General features: G+C 41.7%; 1 long non-coding RNA gene across 10 annotated transcripts in view; it reads left to right on the plus strand.

The window, feature by feature from the left end:
• Positions 1 to 14,148, plus strand: part of LOC307193759 — a 681,048-nt gene that overhangs the window by 388,462 nt on the left and 278,438 nt on the right. Inside the window, exon 5 of one of the 10 annotated variants that reach the window (XR_013830403.1) lies at positions 13,418 to 13,563. The exons of the other annotated variants lie outside the window; for them this stretch is intronic. This is a non-coding gene — a long non-coding RNA (uncharacterized lncRNA). The remainder of the gene's footprint in view (positions 1 to 13,417; positions 13,564 to 14,148) is intronic. 10 annotated transcript variants of the gene reach the window in all.

The raw sequence follows: 14,148 nt of genomic DNA on the forward strand, positions 1-14,148 counted from the left end.
CAGACATCACTCTGCTCCCTAAAGGCCTGGCTCTTGCCCTGGTAGATCTCGATTTTCTTGCAGTTGCAGATTGGGTTCTATCTTCAAATTCTGGGACTCATCCCATTTCTAGACAAAAGAAAATTAATACTGGACTAATTGTTTTCCTCTCCCTCAGGAGCAAGCATCATAGTTTTAATCATGCATTGGAACATTTTAAAATTAATTTTTATTAACCAAGTAATAAGTGAATATTCTCCTTCTAATAATTAAAACATTACCATTAAAGCTGAAGTCCCCATTGACCCTCCCTACTTTGCCCCCAGTGAATTCCCAGTTTGTTTGTATATTTCCAGATCTTTTCCTAAGTTTTAATACACATATATGCATTCATAGAAAATACTATTGTTTTCCTTTTTTCTAATACAAATGATCACATATAAATGTAGTATACTGTACATATTCTGTGATATGTTTTTTTTAACTCAACTTCCATTTATTCAATGAATATTTTTCAGGTAAATGCTCAGTGCCAGGCACTGTTCTGAATTGCTAAGAATACACTGGACAACCCGCTGAGAAAATCAAACTCCCTGAGTTCATGGAGTTCACATGGATGATCTGTTTACGTAGTACAAATAGATACATCTCATGCTTTTCAATGACTATGTAGTATTCCATAGCATAGACATGCTGGAATTCATCTAGCCATTCCTGTACTGATGGACATTTAGATAGTTTCCAATGTTTGGCTATGACAATACTACCATGAGCACCCTCATCAATGCCTCCTTGGGCACATGTGCATGTCTCTCTGGGGTAAATGCCAAGACATGGAACTGCTGAGCCAAGTGCCGTCCAAAGAGGTTTTAGCACTTCCAGCAGTGTGTACAAGAGGACTCACTTTGCAAATCCTCGCCAATGCTTGATATCATCTGAATTTTATGCATTTTACTCATCTCATGAATGCAAAATGGAATCTTGCTGTTATTTAATGTCAATCAAGTTTTCATAAAGTTCCCATTTACATACTGGGATGAAATGGATGAAATGTACAGGTTGAGTTAAATCACTACAAGCCCTTGCTTTTTACACATTTACATTGATGGGGACAGATATGAAGGACAACATAGGAAAAAATGGCCATCAAGTGACCACATAAAATAAAGTAGCTATCTTTGGTTTCCCTCCCTTCTTTGTGCATAAGTTTCATGATCCTGAAGCTCCCTGGTGGCCATTTCTGATCTTCCTCTGGTGTGGTCTTCTATGTCTGAATTTCAGCTCTTATAATCTGCCTGTGAAAGAACACTTGGCAAAGCTAGAGGGAGGGTGTTGGTGAGGGGAAGAAACAGCACATGCAAAGGTCCCTGTGCAGGGAACGACTGTGCCGGGCACAGAGGAGTGAATGGATTGTGAGTGAATGGATTAGTGAGTGAATGGATTGTGAGTGAATGGATTAGTCATGAGTGGCTCAATGTATCAAAGTTTAAAATAGGAGGCAGAGAGTAGTGAGAGTGAGGGTGGAGGGGTGGGTAGGAGCCTGATCACAAAAAGCATAGTATGACATACTAAGGATTTGGCCTTGGTCTTGTGGACAATGGGAAACCCTTCCATGTTTACTAGAACTCATCTATAAAACTGTTGTCTGTTGTCTTGACCTTATTGTTAAAGTGAAAAAAAGAAGATAAAAAGCACTCTTCAGAGAAGTCTCCTGGTGTTAAGCTCACTGAATTAAGATCAGTGATACTAATTAGGTGGTTTGATGAACACAGAATTGGAGTAAAAGTATGAGGATGACTTTGAGGGAGAGTATAACTGTAGGACCAATGCATGCCTTTGTTCAACAAGGGTTTTTTGGTGCTCACTCTGTGCAAGGTACCATTTAAATGCTGAAGATATCAACTGCACAGAAAAGATAAAGCTTATACTCTCATGGAACTTTTGTTCCATTGGGGGTGGGCAGTGTGAGGGGACGGACAGTAAACAGCCATGTGCTATGTCAGGTGGTTGGTGCAATAAGAAAAGCGCAAGTAAGGAGAAGGCACTGAGAGTGATTAAAAGGAAGAGCAAGAGTGAGCAATGCAGATGGGAGAATGGGGACATCAAGATAGAGGGAGTAACAAGTGCAAATGTCCTGAGGCCAGGTGTGCTTGGCACATGCAGGGAACAGATATTTATGGGGCGCCTGTGATACACCATTCTTGAGTTGCTAGAATAGAAAGGTGAGCAAGGGGGGCAAGATTGCTGCTCTTATAAGAAACACCTTCGTCATGTACTATCTTTTATTAGTTTCTTTCTTAGAGAGTGTATTAGTTTGCTAGGGCTGCCATGACAAAGTACACAGACTGGGTGGCTTAAGCATCAGAAATTTGTTTCCTCACAGTCCTGAAGACTAGAAGTCCAAGATCAAGATGTCAGCAGGGTTGATTTCTTCTGAGGCCTCTCTCCTTGGCCTGTAGATAGACATCTCCTGGTGTCCTCACATGGTTTTTTTCTCTGTGTGTCTCTGTGTCCTAATCTCCTCTTTTTATAAGGACATTAGTCATATTGAATTAGGCCCATCTATATGATCTCATTTTACCTTAATTTTTAAAGGCCTTATCTCCAAGTGTAGTCACATTCTGAGGTACTGGGTTTAGAACTTCAACATAGAATTTTGGGGAGATACAACTTAGCCCATAACATAACTATGTTATTTTTATTTTTTTATTGAAGTATAGTTGCTTTACAATATTATCTAAGTTCCAGATGTACAATATAGTGATTTACAACTTTTAAAGTTTATAGTCCCTTTATATTATTATAAAATATTGGCTATATTCCCCATTTTGTATAATATATCCCTTTAGCTTATTTTATACCTAATAGTTTGTACCTCTTAAGGCCCTACCCCTATTTTTCCCCTCCCCCATTCCCTCTCCCCACTGTTAACCACTGGTTTGTTCTCTATATCTGTGAGTCTGCTTCTTTTTTGTTATATTCACTTGTTTGTGTATTTTTTAGATTCCACATATAAGTGATATCATACAGTATTTGTCTTTCTCTGACTTATTTCACTTAGCATAAAGACCTCCAGGTCCATCCATGTTGTTGCAAATGACAAAATTTCATTCCATTTTATGGCTGAGTAATATTACATTGTATATATATACCACATCTTCTTTATCCATTCATCTGCTGATGGACATTTAGGTTGCTTCTGTATCTTGGCAATTATAAATAATGATGCTATGAACATTGGGATGCATATATCTTTTCAAATTAGTGGGTTTTTTTTTCATATATATATCCAGGAGTGGGATTGCTGGGTCATACGGTAGCTCTAGTTTTAGTTTTTTGAGGAACCTTCATACTGTTTTCCATTGTGGCTGCACCAATGTACATTCCCATTAACAGTGTAGAAGGGTTCCCTTTTCTCCATATTCTCACCAACATTTGTTATTTGTGTTCTTTTTGATGATAGCCCTTCTGACGGGTGTGAGGTGATATCTCATTGAGGTTTTGATTTGCATTTCTCTGATGATTAGCAATGTTGAACATCCTTACATGTGTTTGTTGGCCATCTGTATGTCTTCTTTGGAAAAATGTTCAGGTTTTCTGCCCATTTAAAAAATTGTATTGTTTGTTTTTTTTGATATTGAGTTGTATGAGCTGTTTATATATGTTGGATAGTAATCCCTTATCAGTCATATCATTTGCAAATATTTTCTCCCATTCAGTAGGTTGTCTTGGTTTTTGGCAATGGTTTCCTTTGCTGTGTTATTATTATTATTATTTTTTGTAGTATGCGGGCCTCTCACTGTTGTGGCCTCTCCCGTTGTGGAGCACAAGCTCCAGACGCACAGGCTCAGCGGCCATGGCTCATGGGCCCAGCCGCTCCACGGCATGTGGGATCTTCCCAGACCAGGGCATGAACCCGTGTCCCCTGCATCAGCAGGCGGACTCTCAACCACTGCGCCACCAGGGAAGCCCCTTGCTGTGTTATTTTTAAGTTAGCAATAATTATCGTTGAATCCTTCTCCCTCTATCTTGTCACATTTCCCTCCCTCCTCTGTTTGAATGGCCACTGCACACTGGATCTTTGCTTTCACAGGAGTCATTTTTAGAATGCATCTTTCCCAGGAGACAAGGCCACTGAGAATCTTACCATAGGTTAAACAATAGTAAGCACCCTGGGTTATCTTTCCCATTTATCAAAAATAATTAGCTTGATCCTTGATAAAATCCCCATGAGGATGCTACCTTGTACCTGACCAGGTGGGAGCCTTCAACAGAGCTGGCTCTGAATGGCTCTGCAGCAGCAGTTAATGTAACTGAGGCATGGAATATGGCAACTCTCTCACAACACTGGATGTCCATTTCATCCTCTGCCCCATCTCCTTTCCAAGGAGCCGAATGACATCATAAAGAACTGTTAACTGTCTCAGGACCAGACCCACTAGGAAGAAGGTTGGCTACCCAGGACTGAGCCCAAAGCACATCCACACATTGGAAAGCATTTCTTACTACAGAAGACTGGGTACCTTCTGAGCTCAAAGGAAGATCCAGAATTCATGGGTGGGGGTGGGGACTGTTTCTTCTCTTCGAACCATTTTTCCAATCTCTCATACCTAAGCCCATTTCCTTCCTCCCCCTGTCCTCTTTGTTCCCCAAAGAAACAGGCTAACAATGTTTATAGAATTATTGAGCTTTGTTGTTTAAATTCATTTTCAGGAATTATTGACCCCATAGAACTTAATGACACCTTGGAGTTGAGGCTCTTTGTGTAAATCCTTCATCCTTTACAGATTAACAGTCAGGTGGGATTTGAAAGGGCTCCAGTGTCCAAATTCTAAAATCTATACCAGACTTTCAGCTGAAAGAAAGTTACTATTCCTGCATACTAGCTTGATTTTTTAAAAACTAGACCACCAACACAACAAAATTCAATTGATGTCCCTTTCCTAAAAAAAATAATAATAATAATAATTTTTTTTTTTTTAAAGCCAAGAGGCTGATCAACTGGTTGAAAATCAGGAACATGAATAGCTTTCTCTCAAATGTACTATGTTCATGGCCTGTAAAATCTGATTGCTAACAATGTCAAATTAAGTGTATATAAAGCAGCCACAGCCACTAAAAGCAGATTTTTTTTTCTGCAGTGAGAGGTGGTACGCGGGCCTCTCACTGTTGTGGCTTCTCCCATTGCGGAGCACAGGCTCCGGATGCGCAGGCTCAGCGGCCATGGCTCACGGGCCCAGCTGCTCCACGGCACGCGGGATCCTCCCGGACCAGGGCACGAACCCATGTCCCCTGCATCGGCAGGCGGACTCCCAACCACTGCGCCACCAGGGAAGCCCTAAAAGCAGATTTTATTTTAACTTAATCCATGGAAAATAGGGAACAGTGTACTCCTAGGTTCTGCATAAAAAGCCACCCCTCTATTGCTAGATTCAGAAGTGTAATTTTTATTTTAGTGGAGATCTTCTCCACCCTCCCCAAAAGGGAGCTGAATTTGTTTGCCTTTAGCCAGGTTGTAGTGAAAGCATGAGACTACTAACTCCGTGTCGGGTTTCTCTGGGACTAGAAGGTATAGAGGAAGGGGTGCAGTCCTACTGTGGAGCCCATTCCTCTTTAAAATGAGCCCAGATGCACAGCCGGGCCCTGTCTGACACGCACAGCTTGGGCTAGCGCCGTTATTACCCAATCAAGGCATCTGCCCATTTCTAATCCTTCAATACAGAGAGACAGTTCTACAATCCCACATAATATGTACCAGCTGAATGGATCCCAATTTATCAGTAAAACTATAAGTTGCAGAACACCAGGCTAAAACTAAAGTAATAAACCCTGTGATCCCTGTACCATACATTTGAGGCCGTTATTTAAGGTCTCCAAGGAGATCGGTACCATAAAAACCATTTCTCAGGAATTCTGCCAGCTATAGGAGCTCACTGCAACTGTTCGTGCTAATATATTACAACTTGTTTATTGCACTCCCAAGCATCTGCAGCATCCGCAGTGTTACCAAGGGAGGGGAAATGATGCACATACCCTCTCGATAGGCAGCCAGATTTTTGTTTCCTATGTATACAAAAAAAGGATGCTTTTCCTTTTCTCATACTCTTACTACTCTGTACCCCTCTCCCCAGAAACAGCTCGAATGCTCAAAGGAGATGGAATAGGGCCTCTATTAATCTTTATACCTCTTTAGGAACTCTCACCACTTTCAGTGCAAAGATATCATGCAGCTGTGTGGCAAAGTTTGTGCAAAATCTGGGGTAAACAGGAAATTGAGAGACACAGATTGAGATGTTAATTTCACAAAGCATCCACGTGGCCTTGGGCAGGTTATTTAACTTCTTTGAGCCTTCATTTCCTCATGTGTATTTTTGTTTGTTTGTTTTTAAGAAACAACAATGCCCCTTTAAGGATTAAATGAGATAACAGATGTAAAGAGCTTATTACAGTGACTGGTTTATAGCAGGAATTTGAAAAATGTTAGTTCCTTTTGCCTGATTATTTACTGCACTGACAGAATATAAGATACCAATTTGCTACTTTTGTAAAAGAGTTGAATATATTGGAAACAAGATCTTAGTACATTAATTCCAGCTATTTGCCTAGTAAAGAAATCTTCAGTGCAATTTCTAGGGTGCTGATAAAGAAAAAACCCTGTATTAGTTTTCTAGGGCTGCCATGACAAAGTACCATAGACTGGGTGGCTTAAACAACAGAAATTAATTTACTCACAGTTTTGGAGACTAGAAGTCCAACATTGAGGTGTCAGCAGGTTTGGTTTCTTCTAAGGCCTCTCTCCTTGGCTTGTAGGTGACTATCTTCTGCCTGTGTCTTCACATGGTTTTCCTTCTGGGCGGGTCTGTGTCCTAATTTCCTCTTATTTTAAGGATACCAGTCATATTGGATTAAAGCCCACCCTAATGACCTCATTTTAACTTAATTATCTCTTTGAAGACCCTATCTCCAAATACAGTCACATTCTGAGGTACTGAGGTTAGGACTTCAACATAGGAATTTCAGGGCATAAAATTCAGCCTGTAACCCTCTCCTACCTTGCCAACCCTATTTTAGCCATGGTAGGGGGATAGAGAGGGCCTGATTCCACCTGAGGAGGTTTTATGTGGGTCTAGGTGCCATTATGTGCTCATTATCATCTTTTAAAATATGAAGTGAATTTGGAAACTCACCCATTATATTGTTTAACACACAAAACAAATCTAGCGGATGTAGAAGTTTCAATAAAAATATTATCTTATGACACCCGCTGACTAATTGACTACCTTGTGAAGAACTTGAGAAAAAGTGTAAAGCCTTCCCAGTAATGGATTAGTAATCTGCTGACTATGAAATCCTTTAGGTTGCCGAGAAGTCACTTCCCAGTTAATAGAGCTGGTGGTTATCTAGTGTGCCATCATGCTTGGTTTGGCTCGTGATGGATAATGGCTGGATTACACAGTTGGACAGCTGTGCTGTGAAGAGGCTCTGCCCATCGGCATAGGGCCTTGCTTCTCTGCTCTAGGGACTAAGCTTTGAGAACCCAGTGGCCTCTTATCTCTGTGCGGAGAGTGTAGCAAGCCAAGGCAGGGAGGAGCCCAGCAGCAGGGCCATGGGGACTGGTTCTGGGGAGGTGTATTAGTTCCCTTCTGCTGCTGTAACAAATCTCCACATATTTCTTATCTTCCATTTCTGGAAGTCAGAAATCCCAACTCCATTTCACAGGGCTAAAGTCAGGCTGTTTGTTGGTAGACTGGTTCCTTCTGGAGGCTCCAGAGGAGAATCTGTTTCCTCACCTTTTCCAGCTTCTGGAAGCCACCTGTATTCCTTGGCTGGTGGCTCCTTCCTGCCTCTTCAAAGCCTGCAGCATAGTGTCTTCAAATCTCTGATTCTCTGACCTTGTTACCCTTGTCACATTTTCTCTCTCACTCTGACCTTCTCTTTCACTATAAGGACCTTTGTGATGACATTGGGCCCACCTGGATAATCCAGGATAATCTCATTTCAAGATCCTTAGCTTAATCAATCCGCAAGATCCCTTTTGCCAGGTGAGGTGACACATTCACAGGTTCTGGCAACTGGGATATGGACATCTTTCAAGGGGTCATTATTCTGTCTGTCACAGGCCTGGCAGATGGGCTCTAGGGTGAGGAGGTAGGAGGTTGTCAGCAGCTCCAAATTCCAAGCCAAAGAATTTAACCTGGCTTGGGGGTGGGGAGATGGATAAGCATGTGTGCGCATCAGTTGGGGCTGGCGGGAAGTGTGTGTGTGTGTGTGTGTGTGTGTGTGTGTGTGTGTGTGTGTGTGTGTGTGTGTGTGTGTGTGTTTTGTACAAAGATCGGGTTCAGGAGGCCCATGAACTATCATTAATTCATTCATTCCTGTGAAAGTGTCCCTCTCTTTAGATTCTCAAAAGTACCTTCACTTCTACTAGGTTAAGACCTTGCTTCAGGCCCTAAACAAAAGAAAGAGCTGCCAGACCCCACAGATCTCAGAGCTCCCTAGAACCATCCTCTTTGCTCATTGTCGCAAGTTCTATTTTTCTTTTTTCTTCTTCTTCTAACTTTTTTTTTCTGGCTACCGTTTATTGAGTACTTACCATGAGTAGATAGAGTCCTACATGCTTTATCTCTTATTTATCCGGTAATCCTTGCTGCATCTGTTAGCATGAGGTGTCCTGCCATCACAGATAAACCACAGAATTGCAGTGTTTTGACACCAAAGAGGCTATTTCTTGTCCACAGGGCCCTCTGTTGCTGGAGCTGTGGTCCCAGGGCAGCTTTCCTCCACACGATGGTTTGCTATGAAGGCCTTGTCCATGGGGCTGCTGCACATCCTCCAGGACCTGGGATCCTCTGCCTCTAGCACTTAGCTGGGGAAAAGTGAGTAGAAAAGGTTTACCTGCTCCTTAAAAAGTCCTGGCCAGAAGAGGCATGTGTCTTTTCTGCTCACATTCTTTTGTCTAACACATGGAGTACTTGGCCACAAGGGGGACTGGGTTATGCAGCTGTCTGGCTGGGTGGTTTCCTCCTAGCAGTGACTCAGACTGTGCAAGTTTCAGAGAGTGAGCATTTTTGGTGGACAGCTGCTATCTCTTCCATCTCCTGAATAACCCTATTTGGTATGATTATCTCTATCAAGGAGCAAATCAAGACCTGGATATTTCTAATAACGTGACCTGGTTAAGTAAGTGGTATAATCAGGATTCCTGCACAGGCCTGTCAGAATTCTGAGTGCAAATCCTGTATTTGTAACCAGTGCCGCATGCCAGCACTTGTCCTGCTGCAATGCTTATCAACCTCCTTTTTGCCTGACAGTCCTCGGAGGGGTCAGCCACCCCCTGAACCCATGGGGTATCAAGTCTGAACCCCCTGTTCTGAGAGGCAGCCTAGAATCAGCCCCTTGCTGTTCTTTCCTGCTTTCTGTCTTTCTCCTGTCAAAATCCCAGGTCCCTTGTGCTGTCTCCAAACCCCATGATCCAGGTATTTTCTGATCTCTTATTTCCCTCAGTCAACAACATGGATCCATCATGGTTCATTTTCCCAAACCTATTCCAAAGGTGGTGCCAGACATCTAGCCCCAAGCATCGCCATCTTTAATTCCTCCCTCTCCCTCATCCATCCATTTACCTACCTCTGACATTTATCCCGTGCCTACTCTGTGCCAGGCACCATGTGGTATGCTCGGTAGAAAATATGACCCAAGACTTGGGCTTAAGGAGCTGATGATGGCTATTTCAGAACCCAGTAATGCCAGCATTTATCCTCCTCTCTGTTTCCACTGTCAAATGTTCAGCTCATGCCCTTATTCCCTCTTTCTTTGAGCACTCAGTAATTTCCTCACTGGTCTCCTACCTTATTTATCTTTAGTTTAATTGCTTCCATATGTTGTTGCCAGGTTAATTTGTAGAAAGCAGTGTCTTGATTATGTCAATTTACAGCCCTAAAATTTCTATAGCCCCCCAATTTCTATTGACCATAGAATAAGGTTAGAACTCTCTAGTGTGACATACAAAATCTTCCATGATCTGTCACCTCTTGATTTTTCTAATTTTATATCCCATTTCCCCCCTTTCCCATCATCCTACCCCAAACTGATAGTCTTATGAGTCTCTCCATTTTTCCTTCTTTACCCCTCACTTGCATATGCACCCCACAGATACCCTGGTTTTTTTCTGACATTAAAGTCTTTGGTCCTGCAAGTCTCTCATATGAGTGAGTCCATTTGTGCTCTATAAATAGGTGTTGAATGAATGTCTAGGTCCTAGCTTGGTCTCTAGCACAACTACATCCCAAACATAATACTATGTACCTTTGTCATGGCAATAAATTCACTGTATAATATTTATTTATGTATGTGTCTTATCACTCCTACTAGATGGTGCTCAGGGCCATACGTGATTTACCTTTAGTTATGACATGCCAAACCATCTTCCACCTGAGCACAAATGCCCTGCACATAGTAGGTCCTCAAAAAATTGTGTGTGTGTGTGTGTGTGTGTGTGTGTGTGTTGAATGGTTAGAATGGTTAGGTCCTGCTGGAGTACTTTGAGGATTATAGAGTCTATTTAAGGCACACAGTAGGCTCTCCTCTGGGAACATATCATACTAAGGTGTTAATGGCTGATAACTGTGCAGAACCATTTCTATAGGGGCATTTAATAAGGAATCTAAAGGGATAAGTGTCTAACTTTAGGCTCCTGGACCAAGTGGGAGAGGTGTTTGGAGGCAGGGCTCCACTAATCATTCCTCATGGACAATGGGATGCTCAGCACAGAGGCAGCCTGTCTGTCCACACTGGAAACAATTTATGCCTAGGAATTAACACTGTAAAGTGAGGTGCCCCAGATACTGATGGAGCCTGGGGTACTGGAGTGGGAGACCCTGGGTCGTCTATCACTTAGCATAGGATTGGGCAGAATATAGGTTGAACAAGTTAGTAAACGTATCAGAGCTGGGGTGTGAATGAGACCTCTAGTGTAGGGCTCTTTGCAATAGTCACCTCTCTGGGTGCTTGTCACCGAGGTGGAGACGGACTTAGAGTACTGAAGTGTTAATGAAGCTTCACTGTTGCTTTGTTTAGTGAGTAGGCAGCTTTCTAACCGTGCCCTTTTGATAACCACAAGTGTTGCTGTCCTCTTCATTTGGTGCCAGTCCTGGGGAGCACAGACAGGCTGGGGGTTGTGTCTTTATTAGAGACATTAGCCACCAAGGGAGCCGGCTCAGAGTTTCACATGATTTTCTGCTGAGTAGGTGGCCAGCAGAGTCACCAGGCACCACATGATTTAATTAGAGACAAGATTTCAAGCTTTGTTTGTGTTCCCAGGATTTGGCATGATGGTACAGCTGGGACCCTGGTATTTTGGCATCCTCTGTTTAGGTAATTGGTACGGCAGGGAGGGCTTCATTGGACCAACAGTAAGTTTTCTCCACTGAAGGTTTACAATACCCAAAGTACATTTCACTGACTTTAAATGAGTCACTGGATACAATCCAGCCAAGGAAGGCACACGTCTTAGAAACTCTGTTGCTTAAATTCTTCTCTGAGACTTCGGAAAGGCAGGGTTTGAAGCCCAACACACCTAATTCTTATATTAGTGATGTAAAGCTAACTCTTTTCTGTCAGTCTTCTCTATAGTTTATCTCCCTTGTACATTTCAGAATGTTGTCAATCAAAATGAAAAGTATGACATAAGAATCCATCGTATCAGGAATCCCCTTATCATCCTATTTCTCTTTCTCTAATCTGGTGTAACCTATTCTTACTGCTGCTATTGCTCTCGCCTTGCCCTGGGCCATCCCATATCCAAATGACTCGGCGTTGCTCCAAATGGAGATGACAGTTCTTGGACTATGGGCTATCATCGATACTTTCTGCCTCCATGACAGACGGCACTAATTAATTGATTACAGTCCACTTTCTTAAAGAGCTGGTCTTGTGTATGGAGTTCTACTCAGGAGACCCCCAGGCAGCCACCACTGATCAGTGAAAGTTAGCAAGTGAGATAACACCTATTTTCTCAATTAAGCAGTTTCTATTGACTTCTAGAAATGAAAAATGAGGATTTAGCTCTCTTAAAATATCCCTTCTCCTATCCTTTCTTCTCTAGGATTTTTTAGTTTTTCTACTGATCATCTTTGTAACTTTAAGTAATATGGTTAATTTTCTCTTTTTTGTTCAATCCAGTTTAGCAGTATTTCTTGATGTCCTACTTTATAAGAAGAGGGTAATAGCTTTCTTGCAGTTTTCTTCACTTTCCTCTCCCATTGTACTTTTCCATGAATTTTATATTGTCATATTGTTAACATTTACGTCCTTTTCTTTGCATGGTGTGTCCTGCTCACTCTTAATGAGACAGTCTACCCCCACCAATCTCTTCTTGTTAGCCTGCTTTATTTTTCTTTAGAGCAGTTTTCACCATTTGAAATATTACATATTTATTTTTAAATTATCTCTCCTCAGCTGGAGTTTAAATTTTATGAAGGGAGAGAATTTATTTGGTTTAGTGCTATATTCCTAGCATCTAGAATACTGTTGGCATAGTAAGTGAGGTGCTTAATAAGTACCTGCTTAAGGAATAAACGGATTCTAATCATGCTCCATACCCCTCAGTTAACTCCTATTGGCTGAACCAGCCCTTTGTGTCCACTAGGGCATTGAAAACTTCCATTGAAGGCACTCTCCAAACTAGGATCCCATTAAAGAAATTTACTTATTATCTAGCTTTAACTTTTTAGACATATTGGCTTCCTGAGGAAATGGAACCCAGAACAGGAGGACAAAGAAGGGGAAATTTCACAACGTCAGTTTGCTTAAGGAGGTGAAACTTTGGGAGATTTAGAATTATGCAGAATAGAAACTGAAAGGAGAGGTAGAAAAGAAAAGGGAAATATACCTACTTAAAGTATTTCTTCTTGGACTGGCTAACAGCTACATGTATGTAGTAGCAGTGTTCTGAAAAGACTGGCCTTTGAGTCAGATAGACTTGAGTTCCAATTCTTCTCTGCTGTTGGCTGTGTGACATTGGATGAGTTACCCAACCTCTCTGGAAAATTCATTAGCATTATTCATAAAGATAAACTCCTGTTTAATAACTTCTGCATACTCCTGCTCAAATGCTCAAACATAAAATGGAAAGAGTCTCTTGATGCCCTGGAGGAAGAAAAGGAAATAAGGGCTGTATTGTTCAGTTATAAATAATGAGAGGGGCTATATTTTAAATGAGGAAAGTACTTCATTATCTCACATGACAAGGAGTGTGGTGCTAGGTCATTTGTGGGTTAGTTCAATGGCTCTCTGGTATTAATGAGTAAGGTCAGAGTCTGTTTCGGCTGTTTCCTCAAGATTTAAGGTGGCTGCAGCAGCTTGAAGGATATCCTTATGTGACAGAAAGATTGGAGAGTGGGAAAGGGTTTTCTCCTCACATTCTTCTTTCTTTTATCAGGGAAGACACTCCTTCCCAGAAGTTCCCAGCAACTCTTATTTATGCGTAGCCACAGGCATGATGGGAAATGAGTATGTGGCATTTTGAGCCTCCATGATGGAAACAGGCTCCACCCAGAGGAAGCAGCGGGTAGATCTGGCTATTGGGTAAGCAACTAAACATATCTACTCCAGAGATAAGTGACTAAGGGAATATGTTTGTAGCAGATATTTTTACTCAGCTTCAACACACGGTGCTACAGGCAACAGTAAACACCTCCAGAATATCTACATAAATCCGAAGAGTAGACACTTAATCCAGATTACTGAATAAGAGTTGCCATTTCCTACTATGTACTAGACACTCTACAAATATCAACTTATTTATGTTTTCCAGTAACATCTCATAAAGTAGGTAGTATTATTCCTCTGTTACACAGATCTAGAAATGTATGTCACGTTGCCTAAGGCCCCCTAGCTGGTAAGTGGCTGAGTTACAATTGGAAGTTAGAGTTTTCTGATGCCTGTGTTTGTTGTACTTCTTTGTCTCCATCACACTCTTCCCCAAATGCTTACCTGCCCCAGCCAGGAAACATGGTCTTCCTCTGGGACACAACAAGATGGCCAGATGACTGCCTCTGAGGCCCTTTCTAACACAGTCATCTACGAAGTGAGCATTCTTTGATGGTTTGAAGAGATCTTTTAGTTATTTTAATTTTTTTCCTATTGACCTGAAGGCATTAAAAAAAAAAA

Source organism: Stenella coeruleoalba (assembly GCF_951394435.1).
Source record: "Stenella coeruleoalba genome assembly, chromosome: 11".
NCBI lineage: Eukaryota > Metazoa > Chordata > Mammalia > Artiodactyla > Delphinidae > Stenella > Stenella coeruleoalba.